This window comes from Rhinopithecus bieti, unplaced genomic scaffold (genome assembly GCF_001698545.2).
Source record: "Rhinopithecus bieti isolate Rb0 unplaced genomic scaffold, ASM169854v2 scaffold_4816, whole genome shotgun sequence".
Taxonomy (NCBI): Eukaryota; Metazoa; Chordata; class Mammalia; order Primates; family Cercopithecidae; genus Rhinopithecus; species Rhinopithecus bieti.
Genome location: NW_016804543.1, coordinates 547,673 through 562,049, shown reverse-complemented (window position 1 = coordinate 562,049; position 14,377 = coordinate 547,673). Strand labels below are relative to the sequence as shown.

General features: G+C 37.7%; 1 protein-coding gene across 9 annotated transcripts in view; it reads left to right on the top strand.

Moving 5' to 3' along the window:
- The window catches only part of SLC25A26 (solute carrier family 25 member 26), a 169,785-nt gene that overhangs the window by 118,472 nt on the left and 36,936 nt on the right, over nucleotides 1-14,377 (top strand). The gene's annotated exons all lie outside the window — the stretch shown is intronic.

The following is a 14,377-nucleotide window of genomic DNA, read 5'->3' as shown; positions in this document are numbered from 1 at the left end:
CAATGCCATCCCCATCAAGCTACCAATGAGTTTCTTCACAGAATTGGAAAAAACTGCTTTAAAGTTCATATGGAACCAAAAAAGAGCCCGCATTGCCAAGACAATCCTAAGTCAAAAGGACAAAGCTGGAGGCGTCACGCTACCTGACTTCAAACTATACTACAAGGCTACAGTCACCAAAACAGCATGGTACTGGTACCAAAACAGAGCTATAGACCAATGGAACAGAACAGAGTCATCAAGTATTCTTAATTAGAATTTATTACATGTTGCCTGCCATACAATTAATATTACTCATTTAGATTGAATGTATACAACTACCATATTTTATAAAACTGAAACACTTTTTTTTTTTTTTGCATTTTAGCACCTCTGGAATTGAGATGTGCCTTATAATTGATGATTTTCTAGAATTAGACTTACAATTGTAATTTGGCAGCACTTGGATTTTCTTTTTTAATTTTTTTTGAGATGGGGTCTCATTGTGTTTCCCAGGCTGGTCTCAAACTCCTGAACTCAAGCTGTCCGCCTGCCTTGGCCTCCCAAAGTGCTAGGATTACAGCATGAGCCACCGTGCCCAGCCAGGGCTTGAACTTTATTATGTATCTGGTGGAATAGATACAGATACATGAAACTGTATGTATAGAGCAAGCCGGTGCAGGCACAGACAGGGTTTATTTCCTACTTCTCTTGTCTCTCCTGTCCTTCCCCAGAGATCTTTAATTCATTTGTTCTTCAATCAGAGGTCGTTCTCAGGTATTTTTCTATATGACACATGTGGGTGGTATATTTTCTGAGCATCCATACTTTTTTTTCAGGACAAGTGACAGGTGTTGTGTTTGGGGATTGCTAATTTTCCTCTCAGTAATTTGTTAGAGCCATTGCTATGGCTTCCATTGTCATGGGTGAGAAGTCTGATGCCTCTGTTTTTTTTCCGAAGTACTGTGTTCTACCTACCTGTAAGCTTGTAAAAATATTTTCTCAGAGTCAGGAATTTAGTAGGATGTGTCAAGATCTGTGTGTAGAATAACATGAGCTCTTTTAATCTGCAGACCACGGTCTTTCTTTGGCCCAAGCAAATTTTCTTCTGCTTTATTACTGCCTCTCCTCTATCTTTTCATCTTTCTTCAGCTGGTACTGCTGTTCATCTTATTAGATCTGTCCTCCAAGTCTCTTATCTTTTCTGTCATCATTTCTATTTTGTTGCTTTGAGCTGTTTTTTCCATTTGACCTTCCAGACCACAAATTTGGATCTTCATCATGAGCCATTCTTTCCTTCATTTAATCTACTACATGGTTTATTTGGAAAATCATGTTTTTAGATGTGGGAAAGCTTCTGTCTGCTGTGGTTAAATCTCCCCAGTGTCCATTAATTTTTCTGACTTATATTGGCCTTTCTCTCTCCAAGCAGCTCTATTTCATTTGGGGTTTATTCCCTTCATCTTGACCCCGTCTTTCTGGATGCTTAGCCTCTTTATGTGTTGTCATGTTTTCTTGGTCAGCTCATTAGGGCCCAGGTGTGATTCTGGCCTCTAATGATTCAAGGAGATGTAGATGTGCTGCCTTCCCTGTTCCCCATCCAAGGGTCATCAGATCTCTGTGGGCCAGGCTTTTCTTAGAACCGTTAGTTTATGGTCCTTGTTCTAGGATTCCAAGAGACTTGTCTCCAGATACTTGCCCAGAACCTAGAAAAAAAAAAAAAAAAAGCACACACTCCATTTCCATCCTCTGTATTACAGAGAGTGCAAGCCTTCACTTCCATTTAGCTGTCTGCAGGTCCCAGGCCTGTGTTCTGTTACAGCAGACAGATTGAAAATGGTAATGGAGGTCAAGGGAGGTGAGTTTGTGTCTGGCTCTTTCTGGAATCTTTTTGGGCCTGGATTTTTTGTTTTCATTCCCTTAACTGTTGTGGATCTTTTGTCTAGACTTAACAACAGTAGGTAAAACAGCATTTGGCATGGAAACTAGAAGACCTATAGGAGCAATATATTACTGTTCTCAACTCTTTGCTTCTTTCTCTCCGGGAAGATTGGTGATGCTTCCCTGTCTCTTGCAGTGTGATTGATTTGTTGTGTCTCCTGTCCCATAGTCAGGCTTGATTTTATGACTTGGCCAATGGAGGATTTGTGGAAGTATACCAGTCCTGAACAGAAGCATTCTTTGTTTGTTTGTTTGTTTTGTTTTGGGACAGAGTCTTGCTCTGTCGCCCAGGCTGGAGTGCAGTGGCATGATCTTGGCTCAGTGCAACCTGCGTCTCCCGGGTTCCAGTGACTCTTGTGCCTCAGCCTCCCGAGTAGTTGGGATTACAGGTGTGCACCACCATACCTGGCTAATTTTTTTGTATTTTTAGTAGAGACAAGATTTTGCCATGTTGACCCAGGCTAGTCTCGAACTTCTGGCCTTAACTGATCCACTGGCCTCAGCCTCCCAAAGTGCTAGGATAATAGATGTGAATCACCGTGTCTGGCCCTGAGCGGAAGCTTTAGGAGATGTAGCAGGTTTCTGTCATCCCTCTTGCTTCTGCCTTCTATGTTGAGAATAGCATGTCCCAAATATGATCTGTGCTTCTGGATTGGATTCGGGGTAAGAAGACACTCAGGGCAAAAGTCACAGCTTTGAGGGCAGCCATAGCTAACCCAGGGCTAACATATAATGTGACTGAGAAATACGCGTGTGATGTGTGCCACTGAGATTTGAGGGTTGTGTTGTTACTGCAGCAAAGCTAACTGATAAAATCTGGTTTAATTTACTGTTTCTTCTTTTATTAGCTGATACTTATGTTTCCTACCAACTTTAGAAATCTGTATCAGATCCTACATTCTATTTTCTATCTCTCCTGATTTATCTCTTAATTGGCTGATATAAATGAACTATTGTAATTAGGGTCAAACACTGATTACTTGTGGTAGAGTGTTTATAAGTTATGTAGTAGGTTCCAACCTGTGTAACAACTGGGGAAAAAAGCAGTAAATTGGGGGCAGTGTCTTGTGGCTGTTAATTGCCTATTTATTGAATGCCCTAAATTCTGTTCCAAATTTTGGTTGTAGAAGCGTGGCTTTTCTCTAAATGTATAAAGCAGATTATTTGTAGATCTCAACATCTGGATGGTAGTGCCGTTTTCTGTTACCATAAATAAGAACTAATTGGGAAAGCATTTATGGAGTGATTTTCCAGAGTTGGGAATTCCTGGGATGTGTATATGTGCATATTTATCTGGCCTGTTGGATTAACTGAAGAACAAATGTAAAGAATGGGATTTATTTTTGTGTTTTATCCTTTTTGTATATAATTGATATTCCCTTTTCTTTTGTCTTATTATTCTGCTCTCAAAACACTATTCTAACAAATATTGTAAATTAGCAGTAGATGAGTAGAAACAATAATATTATTCCTTGGACCATGAGCCAGAAGACCCGGGTTCTCCCCTAACTCTTTTAGCCTTATCCACTCCCTTCTCTTCGTCCCTTTCTTTGCCTTTCCTCCATTCATTAATGTAATAAATATATATCGACTGTCCTGTTAGGTGAGATGCTAGATGTGGTGAGAAGTAAGCTAGCCTCCCTTTTCAAGCTTACCGTCTTCTCTTCTGTTCCTTAGCCCCTTCTGTCTTCCAACCATACAGCAGTATAAATTGGTCCATGCTGCATTACTGATAAACCTCCTGGTTGCCATCTTTTGTTAACAGGGCTGCTTTCAAAGGTGCTTTTAATACTGGATTGTTTTGGGAAAGTTGGGGCGGTGGGAAGGGAGGGAGGAAGGAAAGAAGGGGGGTAGATGAGTAGGCAAGTAGGAAAGGAGGAAGCTAGGGAGCTGTTCACAGGGCCTAACCACCCAACAAGCTGCTTTTATTAATGTTTTCATGATTCGTTTCTAATTGTAATTTTGCATAAATGCACAGAGGATGTATCTATACAAATGATTTGAATATTACATGAGAACCTTTCTTGTTCGTGGCTAGGTTTTAAAATTTTATGTTTTAGAATTTGGGAAACCATCAATTAAAACATTTTAGTACCAGAAAATTGCTCAGAAATAGGGAAAGCCTGGATAAATAAGCATATGTCTTTGTTAACAAGGACATTTGATAAAATAATAAGTAAAATAAAATCTACCTTTTATTGTTGTGTTTCTTGAGGCATTGGTCACTCATTTTTCCTCTCCCCTCTTTGTTGTTGTCTCAGTAAAGAGATGCTCAAATGTGCTGCTGAAAGGGAAGGAAAGTTGGGGGTGGGAAAGACAACGGAACTGTCATTCCATTTTTCCTGCAATGATGTCATTCTCAGCTGCAGGAAAAAAATCTTAAGGCAACCGGATTATATTTGATAAAAGATTAAAGTTGCATGCAAATTCTAACTAAAAACAGCTGTTTCCTGATCCTGTGCAAGTTCTAACATTTTGATAGGAATTCTGGTTTTGAAATTTCTGAGTCTTAAGTTTACCTTCCTTAGCTACCGCCTGGCTGTTTTCTTAAAGGACTTAAGTCAATACTGCTTAACATACTGGAAATGACTGTGAAGAACCAAAAATGAACTTCTTTGATTGCTTCTTACAAGAAGCTTTCAGGTTTCATGAACAAGAATCATCGTGATTGCCGAGTGACAATTTTAAAAATTGTGGTGTGGGCCGGGCACGGTGGCTCAAGCCTGTAATCCCAACACTTTGGGAGGCCGAGACGGGCGGATCACGAGGTCAGGAGATCGAGACCATCCTGGCTAACACGGTGAAACTCCGTCTCTACTAAAAATACAAAAAACTAGCCGGGCGAGGTGGCGGGCGCCTGTAGTCCCAGCTACTCGGGAGGCTGAGGCAGGAGAATGGCGTGAACCCGGGAGGCGGAGCTTGCAGTGAGCTGAGATTTGGCCACTGCACTCCAGCCTGAGCGACAGAGCAAGACTCCGTCTCAAAAAAAAAAAAAAAAAAAATTGTGGTGTGATGCAGAGTTATTCCAGGAAGCCAATGAAAATAAATGGAACATATGTATGTGTGTGTGTGTGTGTGTGTGTGTGTGTGTGTATGTGTGTACTTAGTAATAGATTTTTAAAAACTTTTCAGGTGTTCCTGATTTTATTAAGAACCTCAACTAGCAAAAATTGTTCCTTTTAAAACTTTATTTTTAGGTGAGGTACAACTTGTATCAACTGTGACATCATATTTTATATTTTGCTAAATCAGACATGTGTTGAAAAATCTTGATACCATAATTGCACTGCATCAGTAATGCTTACAGACTCCTGGAAGTAGGATGAAATCTAAAAGCAAATACTGAACATTAGCTAGGGGATCAGTTTATATTGAATTTTGCATTACAATCACTCACTTCAACTGTGAAAGCCAGTGTGATTTTGTGATTTTCATTTTGATTGATTTTTTAAACCTGATACCTGAAAGCAAATTTCATTGTGTTCTGATACACCCAGATGTTCACACTGGGCATTTTCTAAGGATGATTGTACTGTGGAAATGTTAACGCTGGGTCTTAGCCTACCATGTTAGTGTGAGGTATATTGAAGAATATTTGCAGTCTGTATGATACAGCTAGAATGTCCTACACATTAGAAATGATTGATTAAAATGAAATGATGGAATAAAGTTGTGTTTTATGGGAAGAAAAATGGAAATAACCCATCAACGAGGGATAGTTAAATATTATGAAATTCTGTGCATTAGAAAGAATGATAGATCTATTAATATATTAACATGGAAAGACCTAAGATAATGTTTCGGGGAAAAAATCAAATTTTGGAACACATACTAATGTTTAAAACAAACCCCCTGAAATTAGAATCTAAAACTAAATGCGTGGAAATAAATCAGAAGATTTATTCCAAATTGTTAATGACAGTTAACTTTGGTTGAACTTCTGTATATTAATTTTAATGCAAATGTAGTCATGCTTTACACATACACTTATTTTTTATTATGGAAAATTTCGGATGTACACAAAGTAAACAATTTATTATATAATGAACCGTAAAGTACCCATCACCAACCTGCAAAAGCTATCAATATTCCGCCATTTTATTTCATTTTGTCTACACTCACTCTTTACCTTGGCTACTATTATATTTTTTACAGTACATTTTTAGGTAAAATTCATATATATTGAAATGCACAAATTATATATGTACACTTTTGACAAATGTATAGTTGTGTAATCCATATCCTTATGATATTGAGTATTTCCCTATTCACAGAAAGTTCTCTCATCTTCAGTCTCATTCTGCCTACCCAGTTTATTTTTGCCTTTTCTGGAATTTTATACGAATAGAATCATATAATGTGCACTCTTTTTGTTTCTTCTTTTGCTCAGTATAACCTGTGCAAGGGTTATCAATGTTACAGCAATGTATCAATAATTTTTTTCATTGTGTTACTAATATTCCTTTATATGAATACACCACAATTTGTTTAGCCCTTCTCGTATTGATGGATGTTAGCTGTTCTGATTAAAGCTGTTATGATGTTCATATATAAATCTTTTTGTGGATGTATATTGTTGTTACTCTTGGATAAATACCTAGGAGTAAAATTTCTTGTTCAAATTAAAACCTGAGCAACCAGCTTTGAAAGTTTTAAGTTCCCACCAGCAAAGTATGAAAGCTGTGGTTGCTCCATATCCTTTCTGTTGTTTGATTTTCTCAGTCTTTTGATTTCAGCCATTTCAGTGGATAATGGCACCTCATTGCAGTTTCTAAAAAAAAAAAAAAAAAATTAAAATCGTGGGAAAATTGCCACTACCATAATCATAAAATTTGCCATTTTAAACATTTAAAGTGTAAGATTCAGCATCATTAATTACATTCACAGTGTTGTGTAACAGTCATCCCTATCTATTCCTAAAACCTTTTTATCACTTCAGACAGAAAGGTTGTATCATTAAGTACAGAGCTTCCTGCTTCCCCTTCCCCCAGCCAAACTACAGCTTCGAAGGCAGTTCCCCCACAAACAACTTCCAATATAGCTTCTATCTCTATGAATTTGCCTTTTCTAGGTATTTCATATGATTATAATGATACATTATTCGTCCTTTTATTTTACCTGGCATGGTGTTTTCAGAGTTTATCCATATTGTGGCATGTACCAGAACTTTATAACTTTTTATGGCTGAATAATACTCCATCCCATTGTATGTATATACCATATTTTATTTATTCATTTGTGTGTTGATGTACTTAGATTGTTCAGCTATTGTGACTTATACTGCAGGCTGGGATACTAGTGTCTATTTAAGTCTGTTTTCAGTTATTTTGGCTGTATACCCAGGAGCAAAATTGCTGGATCATAAGGTCATTCTATGTTTAACTTTTTAAGGAACCATCAAATTGTTTTATCAGTGGATTTTATTCAGCATTTCCCTGATGACTAATGATGTTGAATCATGTGCTTATGTTATCGATCTTCCTTTGTGAAGTGCTTGTTCAAGTCTTGTGCACATTTTAAAAATCAAGCTTTCTCTTTTATTGTTGAGGTTTGAAAGTTATTTTTATATTCTGAATGCAAGTCCTTTGTTAAATATACATTTTGCAAATATTCCACTCTGTGGCTTGCCTTTTTATTAGGTGTATACCTAGAAATGGAATTGCTGGATTTTATGCTAATTCTACTACTTAATTTTTTTGAGGAAGAGCCATACTGTTTTCAAGTGACTGCAGCCTTGCATATCCTTTGTTCACCAACAGTGAACAAGGGTTTCATTTTTTTCATATCCTTGCCAGTAAGGGTATTTGTTATTTTCTGTTTTTGTTGCTAGTAGCCCTCCTAAAGGGTGTGAGTTTATATCTCATCATGGTTTTTATTTGCGTTTCCCTAATGATAGTGATGATAAACATCTTTTTATATGCTTGTTGTCTATTTGTGTATCTTCTCTAGAGTGATGTCAATTTAAATCCTTTGCTCTTTTAAAATCTGGTTGTTTTGTTGAATTCTTTATATATTCTGGATATTAACCCCTTATCAAATACGTGATTTGCAAATGTTTTCTCTTATTCCGTAGGTTGTCTTTTGATGCTGTTAATTGCATTCATTGATGCACGTACGTTTTTAATTTCGATGTAGTCCCATTTATTTCTTTTTGCTTTTGTTGCCTTGTTTTTTGTGTCATATCCAAGAAATCATTGCCAAATCTAACGTTATGAAGATTTTCCCTGTGTTTTCTTCTAGGCATTTTGTAGTTTTAGGTCTTATGTTTAGTTCTTTCATCTACTTTAATTTTTATATAGGGTATGAGGTAAGGGTCCAGATACATTCTTTTTCATCTGGACATCCATTTTTCCCAGTGTCGTTTGTTGAAAAGATTGTCTTTTCGCTGTGGAATGGTCTTGGCACCCTTGTTGAAGATTATTTGACGATATATGCAAAGCCTTATTTCTGGGCTGTTTTATTTCACTGGTCTATATGTCTGTCTTGATGCCACTACAACACAGTTTTGTTCATTGTAGCTACTTTTGAAATCAGAAAGTATGAGACCGCCAGCTTTCTTTGGGGTACCTTGAGGTCCATATGAATCTTGGTGGTGGATTTTGGATTTTTCTATTTGTGCAGAATATGCCATTGGGATTTTTCTTAACAGTACCTTTTGATGAGCAGAAGTTTTAAAATTTGAGGTAAATTAATTTTTCAAAAGTTTTTTTTCTTTTGTGGTTATTGGGTCTTGTGGTCCCAGAAATTTCCTCCTATCCACAGATCACCAGTTTGCACCTGTTTTCTTTTAAGAGCTTTATGGATTGAGCTTTTATCTTTAGGTCTGTGATCCAGCTCTCATTAATTTTTGTGTAGGGTTTTGAGGTTGGGGTCAAGGCTTATTTTTATCCTGTGGATATTCAGTTGTTTTAGTGCCATTTGTTGAAATCATTGTTTATGAACAGTCTCTTCTATTTCATTGTTTTGTCTATCCTTACGCCTGGTTACTCTGATCACTAACGATTATAGTGGTTTTAGAGTAAATCTTGAAATCAAATGTTGTCAGTACTCCACCTTTCTTACATCTTTCAGGATTGTTCTGGTTATTCTAGGTCCTTGGCATTCTTATGTAACTTTTAGAATTAGCTTTTGATACTATTGTAAATATAATTTTTTGTTAAAAAATGTTGTTTTTCATTTATTTGCTGCTAGTATTTAGAAGTTATGTTGGAGAGAGAGAGAGTATGTGTGTGTGTGTGTGTGTTGATTTCTTAAGGTTCTCAGCAAAAACAATCATATCATTTGTAAATGGGGACAGTTTTACTTCTTTTCAATCTTTGCTTTTTGTTTCTTTTATATATTTTTTTCTTTTCTTGCCTGATTGCATTGACTAGGACCTTCAGCACAATGTTGAATAGAAGTGGTGAAAATAAACATCCTTACCTTATTCATGATCTTAAGGGGAAAGCATTTAGTCTGTCACCATTAAGAATGATATTAGCCATACATTGTTGGAGGTATATTTTATCAGATTGAGGAAGTTCCCTTCCATTCTTATTTTGATGAGCATTTTTGTCGTAAGTCAGTGTCAAATATTTAAATACTTCTTAAAAACAGTGAAACTTGTTTCCAGGGCTTCAGAAGTATAGTGAATTACATACTAATTTGACATTGTCATTATCTTCATTACAAAATAGTGTTACATAACTGCCACTCTAACATGTAAATTGATACATTAGGAACCAGTTCCATCTGCACAAAATTACTCTGATGATTCTGTAGAATGTAGAAAAAGAAAATCTAATCATTACCTTCAGTGATAGCATTTATGACTAATGTACTGAGTTGTGTTTGGAGATACTCCTAATGCCCCTGGCCTTGAAATCTGAAAGATTTACTTAAGAATCAAACTGCTCACACTCCTCTCCTTTTCTCTATTAGATTCTGTTACTCGTGTGTTTATTTTATGTTTTCTTTGGAAAGATGCTTTAGTTTTTATTAACCTAAGGAGTAATTCACTTTCATTTTCCCCCTTTTAGGTTAATTTCTTTTATTGGGTATATGCTCTTTTCCTTAGGTACAGTATAAATAAATGAACTGTAGTTGTTAAAAAAATCAGAATGTATTTACTATTGGAATTCTTTCCCACTATGTTGAATACTAGCAGACTAGCTTTGAATGGTTCTCACTTCTGTTGTTGTTTTTATAAGAATAATTATCACTTTGGTACAAGGAATTTTTAGGTCTTCAACTTCATTTGTCCTTGGTTACCCCTGGGGTTGAATTGGAAAAGGTTCAGAGTATTTAAAAGAATGGTTTTGTTGTCGGTGGGACAGTAGAATGGAAAACTCTAAATTAACCACTAGAATTTGGAAATTGTCATGCAAGGAAAAGGAGACTCTTCTGTGAATCACTTGTAGATCTCTTGAAAATTGCAATGGGCAAGTCCTTGGATCCACTCTCCTATACATGGCAAGCCTACCAATTCCACGCTGTTCCTCAATTAGAGGTCTTGCACACGGTTTCTGTGTATTTTAAATCTATCGCTAGAGAGTTTTTGGTTATTTCTGCCAATTACAAAAGCTTTTACAGCTTTTTAAATGGACTTTCTTGGTCCTTAGGCTTCCTAGATCACCCATGGTGGCATTATGTTCATTGTAGCTTACAGTCAAGTCTTATTTTTTAAAAATGTATTGGTATTGTAATGTAATTTTTTAATTGAATTAAAAACATTCTGTTAGGGCTAAATGATACCTTAGAAATCATATCTCCTATCTCTTCAGTTGTATTATAAATCACTTTGCTATTAAAGGACCATTAGGTTGCATTTATTTTAAGACCACAGGGTTAGAAGCATTGATTGGCTTCAAAGATAATTCTAGTCCCACACTTTGTGATAGGTGAAGTGTGCTCATAATATAATTTTGTCTTTATTTCATTAGTGATGCCTAACTTGCCCTTCCTGTTTACCACACTCAGATTTCATTTTATCCCTATTTCACCTGGAATCCTCACATGCACTCTTGTATAGAATTACTGCTCTGTTTGTTACTAAGTGGAATCCATGTTGAATTTTAGCAGGTTTCTTCCCCCTCCATCTGTGTCTTTGATGGTAGCTGGGTTTACTGCCGCTCACTTATTAGTGCCCTGGGTCTTAATAACCTTATTCAAACAAAACATCTTAAATGGAAGCATTAAACAGGTCACAACAATGAGCCATTTTGTAACTTTAGGTGCAATAACATGGGTATGTTGTGTTTTGGAATATAAGACCTCTGAGTATAGCTATTCATTTTCTTCATCTATAAAACATTTTAGAATAACAGCCTACATCTGTTTGGGGGTATAAAATTCCACGTTTTGAAGAAACATCACTGTTACGTAACTTCAAGCCAGACGTGGGGAGGGACCTTGCTTTCTGACGGGCCTGCGTTCTGGAGACGTTGGGAATAGTGTTTGTTTTAGCTATGGAGCTGTATTTGCTGGCAGCCCATCTTTCACATTTGTGGAACACATTTTCATGATTGTTTCTTCATATTGTAAATGACAACAAGTGTGTGATACAATTTTGACTTGAATATTTGAAAAATTTTCACACAGCAGGAATTTATGAGGGATATTTCACTACCAGAAGTCAGAGCAAATTTAATTATTTAGGCATTTATAGCATGTTTAATTACTTTAGAATGTCAATCTTGTTTTAGGGAGTAAAGCCGAGGTTTACTGTCGGCCCTCTTTTTAAAATAAATACCCAGTGGAATAGTGTGGCCAACCATTCCAAATGTGTGGTTTTAAAATTGTTTCTTTAAACTGAAGGAACAGCTCAATGAGTAACTTTCAGTAGAGGAAATGGGCAAAATGTTTAATGATAGAATTCAAAATCTAAAGTATTAAGTATCAAGTAAGTGCAGATAACATTCAATGCAATTTGTAGGTGATTTTAATTGAGAAGTGAATGATGCTAACGTGGATTGTTAGAGTAAATTTTAAAGCTTTTTTCGTCTTATAAATGTGAAATACTTACCTTCCTACTAATCCATAATCATACTACCTGTCTTTTGGGGCATATTTTATTACATATTATAGAGTTTAAAAAATTTAGAAAAGCTTTTAGAAACCTATTACACAGTCAAGTTACTGTTTTGATAATTAATTGGAAATATAACACTTGAGTTTCAGAATGGATAGTGTCAGATGCTTTTATGTTTTTGTGACAATAAAAAACTAAATTTAACTACTGTTAGGGAAATTCGACATTCAGGGTGGGCTGGCTGCCTGTTTATGATGATAACAAACTTCTTTGAGATTCTAGCTTGTCAAATTAGTCCAGGCTGTTGACATTGATCTTTTTTCTCATTGACATTTCCTTCCTGAATGGTAGACAGATTTTCTTTCTGTGGTCACTGTCTGTCAAATTTGGGGCCATCATTTGCTGTAGCTAAGTAAGACAGATGATGCTAATCTTTAAATTTCTGATTAAATATAAATATTTAAGAAATAACAATGCCAGGCCAAGGCGGGTGGATCACCTGAGGTCAGGAGTTCAAGACCAGCCTAGCCAACATGGTGAAACCCCGTCTCTACTAAAAATACAAAATTAGCCAGGTGTGGTGGCACATACCTGTAATCCCAGCTACTTGGGAGGCTGAGGCAGGAGAATTGCTTGAGCCTGGGAGACTGGTTGCAGTGAGCCGAGATCGTGCCACTACGCTCTAGCCTGACCGACAGAGCAAGACTCTGTCTCAAAAAAACAAAAAAAGAAAGAAAGAATGCCCTCAATTCACGTGAAGGTAAATACCCATTAATTCCTCTGAAACTGGGACATTACAGCCACGCCTGCCCACCCACATGTAGTGATAGTGATAATGTTCAAAGTCCACATTTACTTTTCCCTTGCAGCTGGGCTGCCTGTGCAATGCCAGTACTGGGCCCGTGGCGTGTGCGTGCCCGTGGGCATCACCACCACCAGCACTGGTCCCCTGGGCTGTGACTGGACATTACTTCAGCTGCTGGGTGGGGTCCACTGGTGTTAAGACATTTTTATCTTAGGGAATATGACATGGGTGTCTTAAGTTTGAATTTTAGAAAATTAATAACAGATTGTACTGTGGGTGAATTTATATGCAGATAATTTAGATGTCTCCTGGGGATAGTAGTAGTTAGACAAGACTCTAGAGTCAGATTGTCTGGGCTTCTTACCTCCTAACTGCCTTTAGGCAAGTTACACAGCGTCTTTGAACCTCATTCTCATCAACTATAAAATGAAGGAAGTAATACTACCTAACTGTCTCAGCATGCGTTATGAGGATTCAGTGAAATGAAGCTTACAAAGTTCTTATTTGCAGATATCTGGCACATGAGAAGTGTTGGTGGTTCTAGCCCTTACTGTTAGACAGCTCATTGTAAATACCAACTCTAAGTGTGGCGATTCTCTTGACCGCTCATACTTCATTACTACAGGTGACTCCCCTCCCCAGCTGTGCCTGGGACTTGATCAGTGCTCAGACCCACGTCCCCTGTGTTTTGTTAGAACCTCTCCAGTCCCCCAGCATTGACTGACTTGGTGATCCTTCCTTGAGGGGTGTGGGCTTCCCACTCCCACACTGGCTGCTCCGTTCCCGGAGTCCTGTTTCTCAGGTTTGACTCTTGAAGGTAGCTCTGTCTGCTTCCTCTTTCTTCCCTCCACCTACCCTTGCCCTCCAGCCCCCTCCCTCCTCTTTTCTCCCTCTCCTTTACTTCTCTGCCCCTGTTTTCTGTCTTCTGTCCTCCTCCTCTCTGCCTCCCCACCCTCTACTTCTTTGCTTTCATTCCCCTTTCCTGCTTCCTTTTTTACCGACCTCTTTTCCTCTCTCCACTTTTTCCTTTTCTTCCACTCCTTTCTCTCTCCCCTTCTCTTCCTGCTCCCTCTTTCCTCTCTGTTGTCTCCCCATTCCCCTAACACTTCTCCCCCTACCTTACCTTTCTTCTCTCTCCTCTGGGTTTCTCCTTTAAATCCGAACACTTTGCCTGCTAAGGAGTAGACAGCCTTGGCTCTTAAGCACAGAAATGTCAAGTTCTAAAGTGTTTTCATTATGCTGGGAAATATTTATTTTGTCATTTCAGTAGCCAGACTGTTGTGCTTCTCTTTCCATTTCAAAGGGGCTTCACAACATCATTTTATGTCCCTTGGGCTCAAAACTTAGAAGATCACCAGGCTCAGTGGCTCACGCCTGTAATCCCAGCACTTTTGGAGGCCAAGTCAGGTGGATTGCTTGAGCCCATGAGTTTGAGAACAACCTGGGAAACATGGTGAAACCCCATCTCTAAAGAAAACATACAAAAATTAGCTGAGTGTGGTGGCATGTGCTTGTAGTCCCAGCTACTCCAATGGCTGAGGTGGGAAAATCTCGTGAGCCTGGGAGGTCGAGGGTGGTATCTGTCAGCCTGAGTGACAGAGCGAGACTTATCTCAGCAAAAAATGAAAATCCACAGGCCACAG